The sequence below is a fragment of the Oryctolagus cuniculus genome, chromosome 17 (assembly GCF_051225735.1).
Source record: "Oryctolagus cuniculus isolate XC-2025 breed Fujian yellow rabbit chromosome 17, ASM5122573v1, whole genome shotgun sequence".
Lineage (NCBI taxonomy): Eukaryota > Metazoa > Chordata > Mammalia > Lagomorpha > Leporidae > Oryctolagus > Oryctolagus cuniculus.
Window position 1 is genome coordinate 70,861,864 of NC_142883.1, and position 10,182 is coordinate 70,872,045.

Here is a 10,182-nt window from a genome sequence, read left to right on the forward strand (position 1 = left end):
GAGGATCACGGAGCCCCGACCGCTGTCGGTCATCCCGCAAACGCACCCCCACCGCTCCAGAGGCCTGGCTCCCACACGTGACCTCCGGAACACAGCGCTGGGACCCCCGCACCCCGCACACCGCACGGAGAGGCCACCGCGCAGCGGCTCCACTAGCCTGCCCCGCCGGACACTCCCCTGGGTGCCTCGCCGCCACTCCCCTGCGGCCCCAGAGACTCCCGGCCCGGCGCCGGTCCGCGCCCCCCTCACGCGCTGGCCACGCGGGCACGCCCCGCCGCCAGAGGAACCACGCGCGTCGCTGTGGCCGGGGCCACGCTGGCTACGCCGCCCGCCGCGGGTCCCAGGGACGCACCAGCGGATGCAGCCGCACAGGTGGCTCCTGACCGGGCGCCCGCGAGGCCCTGAGCGCTGCCAGAAACGCCACAGGCATGGCGACCCCCGCGGGAGGGGTGCGGGCCACGCGCCAAGGCCGGGACCGGGCAGAGCCGCAGCGCCGTACCTGTCGCCTGGGGATCACCCTCCTCCTCAGCCTCCGCCTCAGCTGCAGCCCCAACTGGCCCAGATCTATTTTCAATTGACTTTATACACACAGTTTAACTCTGTGCTAAGTAAAGAGTTTGACAAATAGCATGAAAAATAAACACTGTTCCTAAACAGTCGAGATAAGGGCTGTTCAAGTCACTGCTTCTCAAAGTGTCAATTTCACTAGAGAGAGAGCCTTTCAGGTTCTCTATTAGGTATCACAGTTCAGGGAGAACATACGGTATTTGTCCCTTTGGGACTGGTCACTAAGTTTGATGTTTTCCAGACTCATCCATTTTGTTGTGAATGACTGGATTTCACTTTTTTTACTGTTGTGTAGTATCCATATATAGTCCATAATTTCTTTATCCAATCTTCAGATGGGCATTCGGGTTGTTTCCATGTCTTAGCTATTGAACTGCAATAAACATGGGGGTGCAGATAACTTTTTCATATGCTGATTTCATTTCTCTTTGGTAAATTCCCAGGAGTGGGATGGCTTTGTCTTATGATAGGACTATTTAGATTTCTGAGGGTTCTCCATACTGTCTTACATGCCCACCAACAGTGGATTAGGGTGCCTTTTCCCCACATCCTTGCCAGAATTTGAAGTTTGATGATTTTTGTGTGAAAGTCATTCTAAATGGAGTGAGGTAAACCTCACTGTGGTTTTGATTTGCATTTCTTTGAGGGCTAGTAATCCTGAGCATTTTTTCATGTGCTTGTTGGCTATTTGGGTTTCCTCTTTTGAAAAATCTCTGTTTAGTCCCTTGCCCATTTCTTAAATGGGTTGTCTGTTTTGATATTGTGGAGTTTCTTGATCTCTTCATATAGTCTGGTTATTAATCCTTTATCAGTTGCATGGCTTGCAAATAATTTCTCTCATTCTGTTGGTTGCCCCTTCACTTTGCTGATTATTTGTTTTGCAGTACAGAGGCTTCTCAATTTGATAGAATCCCATTTGTCAATTTTAGCTTGGATCACCTATGCCTCTGAGATCTTTTCCATGAACTCTTTGCCTATGCTAATGTCTTGCTGGATTTCCCCAATGTTCTCAAATAATTTGATGGTTTTATGTCTTAGATTTAGGTATTTAACAAATTTTGAGTGGATTTTTGCATAAGGTGTTAAGGTAGGGGTCTTGCTTCATACTTCTGCTTGTGGAAATTCAGTTTTCCCAGAACCATTTGTTGATGATACTGTCCTTCCCCCAGGGTTGATTTTAGCTCCTTTGTCAAAGATAAGTTGGTTGTAGATGCTTGGATTGATTTGTGGCATTTCTATTCCTTTCCACTGGTCTATGCATATGTTTTTGTACCAATATCAGGCTGTTTTGAAAATAACTGCCCTGTAGTATGTCTTGAAATCTGTGTTGTGATGCCTCTGGCTTTGTTTTTGTTGTATAAGACTGCTTTAGCTATTTGGGGTCTCCTGTGTTTCCATATGAATGTCAGCATAATTTTTAAATGATTTATTTATTTATTTGAAAGAATGACAGGCAGAGGCAGAGGCGGGGGGGGGGTGTCCTCCATCCATTGTCCCATTCCCCAGATGGCTGCAATGGCAAGAGCCATGCCGATACAAAGCCAGGACTCCCAGGAGCCACCTCCAAGTCTCCTATATGAGTTCAGGAGCCCAAGAACCAGGGCCATCCTCCACTGCTTTCCCAGGCCACAGCATAGAGCTGGACCAGAAGTGGAGCAGCCAGGACCCAAACCTGAGCCCACATGGTGCACCACAGCACCAGCCCTAGCAACATTTTTTCTTTATCTGAGAAGAATTTTCTTTATTTTTTGATTGATATCCTGTTGAACCTGTAAATTCCTTTCAGAAGTATTGATGTGTTGATGATATTGATTCTTCTAATCCAGGAACATGGAAGATTGGTCCATTTTTTGTATATTCTTCTATTTTATTCTTTAATGTTTTGTAATTCTCATCATAGAGATCTTTGACCTTCTTGGGGTGCACTGGTTTTACATTTTCTTTATTTCTAAAGACTCATAATTGGCCAATCACTTTAAAATTCCCAATCACTAGATTAAGACATTGTTATCTTAGGTTTCAGACCACCAGCTGATAACTGGATAAAGAAAATGTGATACACACACACACACACACACACACAATATGGAATACTATTCAGCAAAAAAAAGAATCAAATTCTGTCTTATGCAACAAAATGGTTGCAATTGGAAATCATTATGCTTAGTGAAATAAGCCAGTCCAAAAAAGACAAATATCATATATTTTCTGATATGTGTCAATTAACATAGGATACCAAAAATATACAGAAATGAAACTGACATCTTAGTATATAATTATTATTTTTATCCCTTTTTCATACTCCTGTGGAACTTTAGTCTTTCTACTTTTCACTTGTTGAATATTAAAGTTAGCAATGAATTAAACCTATGATTAAAGAGTGGAATTAAATTTTGTCTTTGAAAAAATTAAAGAAAACAAAGAAGGAAGTGAATGGATGGAGGGAGGGGGAAGGGAAATATGGTTATCATCAAATTTGTAGCTGTGAAATACATGAAAGATCCCTTTATACTAATAAAATTTTCAAGATATTATTGAATTAAACTGCTTAGCATTTCCGTGACTTAAGAGACTGCAAATTTTCTGTATTTTTAAAGGTGTTTAAAAACTATTTATCTATACCCATTACATCTCTTTGTGATCCTATTTCTGCTTCTACTGAAATTTTCATTAATAAACACAATTATCAAAATACAATGTGTTGAAATTACACATTTGTCTATTTTTCATATTATATTTGAATTTGTTACTACTACCTGAGTAAATTGTCAATAAACTAATTTATGTCAGTCTTTGCACAGAGGCTTCAGGCTACCTTAGTTTTCTTTATCAGTTTTAGGCCATCAGTTCTATAGATTAGGAAGGTGTCCAATCAAATATGTTCTTAGTATCTAAGCACAATCTATGGCTGATTTCATCTCCCTCATTAGGAGGAGTTTGCATTTTAGCCTTATAGATATTCAGGTACATTGAAATACAATCTCAGTGTAGAAATGTAGGATTTTGTTTGGTCTTCAAAATCACTGAGCTCACTTTTCTTCAAAATATTCTAATCTAGACCAGTTCCAGCCCTGTGAACCTGTAGTCATGACAACATAAATTTTTATTGTGAGGTCATCCTCAGCTCCAACATTTTATAAGCTGTCCTGGAAACCTTCAGATTCACAGTGCCTCAGAGCCACCTTAGTAAAGGGTAATGATTCTCCACACGTGTGTGTGTGTGTGTGTGTGTGTCTATACACACACACACATATATATGGGCACATATTATCATTCTCCCTTTCGTGGTGATAAACTTTTGACTCTTTTCTGGTAACTGACATGGTATTTTCTTTACTTATTGTTGACTTTTTTCTGTTATTTCTCAAGTTTTGTGTATATCTAATACATATTGCTTCACCCAATTCTCTTGTGTTTGTCTTGCTATTATAGCTGCTACATTGTTGCTTACTGCTATTTCCCATCATCAGAATATAGGTTATATACTCACATGCATATTCCTTTTTAATTTTTTATGTTTTATTAATATAAGAAAATAGATTTCAGGGACTGATGCTGTGGCACAGCGGGTTAACTTCCTGGCCTGAAGTGCTGGCATCCCATGTGGGTGCTGGTTCGAGACCCGGCTGCTCCACTTTCATCTGGCTCTCTGCTATGGCCTGGGAAAGCAGTAGAAGATGGCCTAAGTCCGTGGGCCCCTGCACCCACATGGGAGACCCAGAGGAAGCTCCTGGCTCCTGGCTTCAGATCGGCACAACTCTGGCAGTTGTGGCCAACTGGGGAGTGAACCATCAGATGGGAGACCTCTCTCTCTATCTATCTCTATCTCTCTCTCTCTGCCTCTCCTCTCTCTGTGTAACTCTGACTTTCAAATAAATAAATCAATCCTTAAAAAATAGATCTAATGTATTTCATAGATACGGTTCTAAGAAGACCATCATACTTCAGCCTCCCTCCCTTAATCCTCTCGCTTTCTTTTCCTTTTTTCTTTAACTTTTGCAATAAAATACTTTCAATTTACTGTATAATTACAAGTATAATGCACCGCTATCATAAGGTTTAACAAGTAAAAAGTAGAAAGGTCACTTTTATTTCTATAATATGTATACATCAATGATGTGTAGTACAAGTCAATCCTAGTACATAAAACTATAGATAACCATGGTAAACTTTTATTGTGGCTTAATCAATTTCACAAAAACTTAAATTTTCAAAAAATCTATGATTTTAAACATTTTCTGGGAGTAAAATAATTTATGAGACTCTTAATCCACAAGGATCTTCATATCTGCTGATCATACTATTATTTAACTTATATATTATTAAATATGCATTATTTTATTTATCATTGTTTTTAATGTACTTGTGTGATCCATTTTTATCATTAGTATCTGATTGTGAATTAGAACTGCTATTATTAATCCCAGGACTTATTGGGGGGCTTTCTCTTTGTGACATGGAAATAATCAAAAGTGTCTTTGCAACTATTTCATGTCCCCAGATTCTTAGAGTCATCTTGACCCATTCAATATTTCTTAGTTCCCAGAGGTTATATTATTTTAGTTTGGCTGAAATTCTAGAGAATTATAAATTAAACTGCCATGTTGAATGTTCAAAGCATACCTGTAAATATGAATATTGTTCTCTATGATGCTCCTGGTAATTTCCAAGACCTTTGCTTTATTTCCATTCACTTTTTCCCCTTATTTTCCACTTTAAAGGTAATTGAATGAACTATTTTTTAACAAATTCTCTTTTATGTGTTTATCACTTCATTATTACTCCTACAAAATAGCATTTCTACCCTCAGTAACCACAATGTAATTTATATCTAATAAGTAAAAGGTTTTTAAGCTTTACTTTGTATTTGAGTTTATTTTTTATTTATTTATTTTTTTATTTTTTTATTTATTTTTACAGGCAGAGTTAGACTGTGAGAGAGAGAGAGGGACACACAGAAAGAAAGGTCTTCCTTTTTCCTTTGGTTCAACCCCCAAGTAGCCGCTAAGGCCGGTCCGCTGCGCTGATCCAAAGCCAGGAGCCAGGTGCTTCCTCCTGGTCTCCCATGCGGGTGCAGGGCCCAAGGACCTGGGCCATCCTCCACTGCATTCCCGGGCCACAGAAAAGAGTTGGACTGGAAGAGGAACAACCAGGACAGAATCCAGTGCCCCAACCAGGACTAGAACGCAGGGTGCTGGTGCTGCAGGTGGAGGATTAGTCTAGTGAGCTGTGGCGCTGGCCCTGTATTTGAGTTTCTGAATATTTCCCAATTATATCATCAAATCATAGTGCATACCAGTACTAGCACCCTGAGCATGTGACCATGTTTGTTAGCTTTTTCATTGTGCTGTCAATTCACTCCAAATTCTGGAACAAGCAATTTCTATCTTCAAAACTTCTCAGAGACATCTAGGCCAGAGTACTCTTTGTTTCAAGGATGCTTTTCACCCTTTTTGGATTTTTTATGGGATTACTTTCCTATTGATGTTGAAATTTACTAGTGCTCATGTTCTCCCTTTAAGATCACTCTGGAAAGGTCAAGACCTGTTCTGGATTTTAGTTCCTGCAATTTTTTATATGATTTTGATTATATTTCAAGGCATTCATTGTTTCTGCCAAAATACTTTATTCACTCATGGTTATCACAACATCATTTTATTATAAAAATTACACCCATCCATTTTTGTCTTTGAATTCAAAGATATTACCTACATATAATTTCTGTAATTTCATTTTCTTAGTGTATCTTGATCTAGCATCAAGAGCCCATAGACAGCTGCATTGGCTTTCTCATTGTAAGATTATTAGCCCTCTGAAAAATGTCTAAGTTGTCTTGGAATCCTTCATGTACACAGTATCTCTGAATGGTTTATCACCAAAGTATTTGTTCATACTATGAGAATCACACATTTTTAAACTATTTTATGGTTTTAGGGAACTCCGAATTTATCACTGGTACTGAGATTTTTGGTAGCATCAGTCAACACAAGAGAATACCGCAGATATTATCCTGGTAACTGCCCTGATATTTACTTGATTTAACTTGTTTAGCTTTTTGTAATTATCTAATTATTATTTAATTGTAACAGAACATTGTGTAGCAAATTGCTTTTATTGGCTCTTACTCTACCATTGCTCCTACACTACTTACAGTAATTAGCATATAACTGTAACAGATGTATTTTTTTTTATTGGTGCCTTTTGCTTAATTAACCACGAATGCGGAACAGGGGCCCCAGCCCCAGCCCCAGCTGGGCTGACAGCAGCCAGGCACACAGAGGGAGTGGAGGGGCCAGGGGCTGTCTGTTCCCATTGTAGACAACATTATTAAAAAGTAAACTTTAGAATAACACCTTTTCATTCATCTTGGGAGGGAGGAGTGGAAGGGGTATTATTTCAATAGGTCCATTTCTTAAAAAAAGGAAGAAAAAACAGGGAACCACAGGACACACGGATGTGATGTGCATATACACACATTTGGAAAGACTGTATGTACAGCTGACTTAGGTCTCAGAGATGGAGGGGGGCATGGGCATGAGAGGGGCATGCAGACAACTGCTGGAGACCTGCACCCACTGCCGGATCCTGCTGCCCCTGTCCAGTGAGACCAGACACCCACCCACCCAGCACCAACAAAGCCTCTTTTCTCTCTGACCCTAAAACTCTTGCCACCAAGGAGGCAGAAGCCCCCACCTCCACCCTGGAGCTGGTGCCCCAGGTGGGCTGGGCTGGGCTGGGCTCTCTGCCATCCGTGCCTCCCAGGGAGCTCAGGGTACATCACCCCTTCTGCAGGGGTCCCCCACCCATGCCAGACTCTGGCCCACCGGCCTGCTGAGGGCACAGAAGCAGTCAGCACTCCTGCAGCTAAGAGGAGGGACAGATGGGATCCACAGGTTCCCAGTGCCTGCTGCCCCTGGCAGGTGTCCAGCATGGGCTGCCCTGCCTCAGCCTGCAGCAGGCACAGTCACAGTCCCCCTGGCAGCAGGGGTCTTGGTCTGTTGCTTCAAAGGGGTCCAGAGAAGAAAACTCCAGCCGAGGATGGAGGCTGCCCCCCGCTTGTCTGTCCAGCTTAGAAAAACTTCAGAGAAGAAACCTGGGAGGAGACAGGCTCAGAGACAAGACTCGCTTTTGTCCTATTTTGTTTTGTTTTGTTTGCAAGGTGTGTGTGGTTGTCTCGTGTGTTTCTGTGTCTGCTGTGTCAGGCAGGAGTTCTTGTCAGAGGCGCTTCCAGAAGACTTGTGGACACAGTTCCCCAGGGTGGGGTCTACAAGGCCCAGGTGAGCATGAGGAGGGGGAGCACAGTCAAGGCAGCTGACAGCCTGGCTCGGCTGAGGCCTGAGTTGGGTTTGATCACCTTGCTGCTTCCTGGGATGATGTCTGTCATCAGCTCCCTGAAGGACAGGCCCAACTCTGGAGCTGCTGGCCTTCACCCCTGCTCCTGGACAGAAGGGCAGGTGGTCATGGCACTTGTGCCCAGGCCAGTGCTGTCACCCAGGTCATCCAGCAGAGAAAGCATCTTCTCCACCCGAGGGCCTATGTGGCCAGGAAAGAGGGGCCCTTTGGGGACTGTCGCTCCCCGTCTTCGTGGGGGAACGACACAGGACCCTGCGCTGTTCTTTTGTCTGCTCGGCCCTCCCCGGGTTTGCTGCTGGTTCTTCCCGGGTTGGCTACCGTCCCTTCCACCTCCGTGGAAGGGCGGTTCCCCCTGCCACTTTCCCCACTTCCGCGGGGGAGCGGCACACCGCCGGCCGGCTCTCTTGGGGGCTGCACAGGTGTTCCTTCAGATAGATGTTCCCCTTAGATGTTCCTGGTGCATGCTGTCTCTCTCCTCTTTTATAGTCCTCCTCCGCCAATCCCAACTCGGCTGCCCACACGCCGAGTACGCTGCTCTCCTCCAATCAGGAGCAGGATTAGCTCCTGGAGGTCATCACTCAAGTTGGCAAAGGCAGCTGCGTAGAAGCTGTTTTCTCCTCTCCCAGCGCCATATTGTGGGAGAGCAGATGCATAGAATAAGTCTTAATTCCAGTAACTCAGTCCAGTCCGGGTTGCTCCCCACAGGGGACATGCTCACATCTGTGCCATTGCTGAAGGCCTGGATGGCATTCCAGAGGTGCAGGTTCTCAGTGAAGTCCCTCAGGAACCTCTCACAGTCCTCCTCTGTGTTCCCCTGCTGTGGCAGCTGCACCACACCAGTGGGGCTGGAGTCCATGTAGTGGGGTGTCATGTCTTAGCCAACCATGCCGGCGTAGGAGCCCAGACACACTTGGTAACTGTCCCCTGGGCAGCAGGTGAGTGTCTGGTAGCAGGCTCGACAGTTGGTGTGGAAGTTGGCCAGCCTGGACTGGCACAGGTGGTCGGTGCGGCTCAGGGCACGCAGGTCCAGGCAGGTAGGCGCTCCTTGTCCTCGTAGGAGCAGCTGGGCAGGATGGTCTGGCAGCGGCGCTCGCACACGCCTGGTCTCGGCAGGAGCAGAGGAGCATGTGGTAGGTGTACTTGCTGGGCACGCGGTTGAAGAACAGGCACAGGGCCTTGTGGCACTGGCAACAGCTGCAGAGCTCCGTGTGCGAGCTCCTGGGTTGAGGATGGAGATGTAGGAGGAGCGCAGCTTCTTGCAGTTGCCGTTCAGGTTGCTGGCCTGGTTGCTCTTGGCGCTGACCGCAGGGTCTGCCCCTGTCCCTGAGAAGAGGAGGCAAGCCTGAAGACGTCGGAGAGGTGGGAGGTGACTGGCTGGCAGGGAGAGGCCTCCTAAAACTCCTCCCCCTCGGTCAGCCCCGGGTGGAGGCTCCGGTAGATCTGCAGGCACTGCAGCTCCTTCATGCCCCACTTGCAGCGGCCGTCTCACAGTGGGCTCTCCTGCAGCGCCTCCGGGGCCGCCTGGCACTCCTTGTGGGCCAGCCCGGGGTTGCGGTCGCGGCCCGCCAGGCACTGCCACAGTGTGCAGTAGCTGGAGCTGCAGTCGGATTCCGCTCCGCACAGCTCAGTCGCCTGGACACAGTCACCAGGGCGCCAGCGGTGGAGCTCGGGCCCTGCAGGGAGGAAGGGCTGGCCGAAGAGCGGAGGGTCTTGGCTAAGAAGAGGCAGAAGGCGTTTGCCAAGATCACGTTAAATAAATCCCACAGGTTTTTTGTTTTTGGGTTTTTTTTTTTTTTTTTTTTTTTTTGGCTTTCTCCCTGGTGCCTGGGCGGGAAACTCACTGGCTCCCCCCCACCCGTCCTGCTGGGGCGCAAACCCACCCACCCGAGCCTCTGCACCCTCCTCCTCCTCCCGGTCCCCACCCCGCCCCGTGGCAGCAGCTGCCTTTATTTTGTTCTATTTTGTTTTAATTTACTGTTATCACTTGTGTGAATCATCAGTATCCTAGGGACAGCCAATTACAACAATATGATATCATCAACAAAATGACAATTTCTATTTTGTTAACAATTTTAAGTACCCAGTTTTTAAAATCTTGTCCAGTATATTCATTTTCACATTCCAGGTGGTATATTTTTAAATCTTACTTTAGTTCTGATAACCCACAAATTATCATATTGTTATGAACTCAGTGGTGTAGTGCTGCTTACAAGTATGCTTCCTTCAAGATTTATTGGATATTCTGCAAAATTTCACTTTATG

At 45.2% G+C, this 10,182-nt stretch overlaps 1 pseudogene; it reads right to left on the reverse strand.

The window, feature by feature from the left end:
- Positions 1-6,782: 6,782 nt before the first annotated feature.
- LOC138848319 (GDNF family receptor alpha-2 pseudogene) lies at positions 6,783-9,674 on the reverse strand (annotated as a pseudogene).
- Between the last annotated feature and the right edge of the window lie 508 nt (positions 9,675-10,182).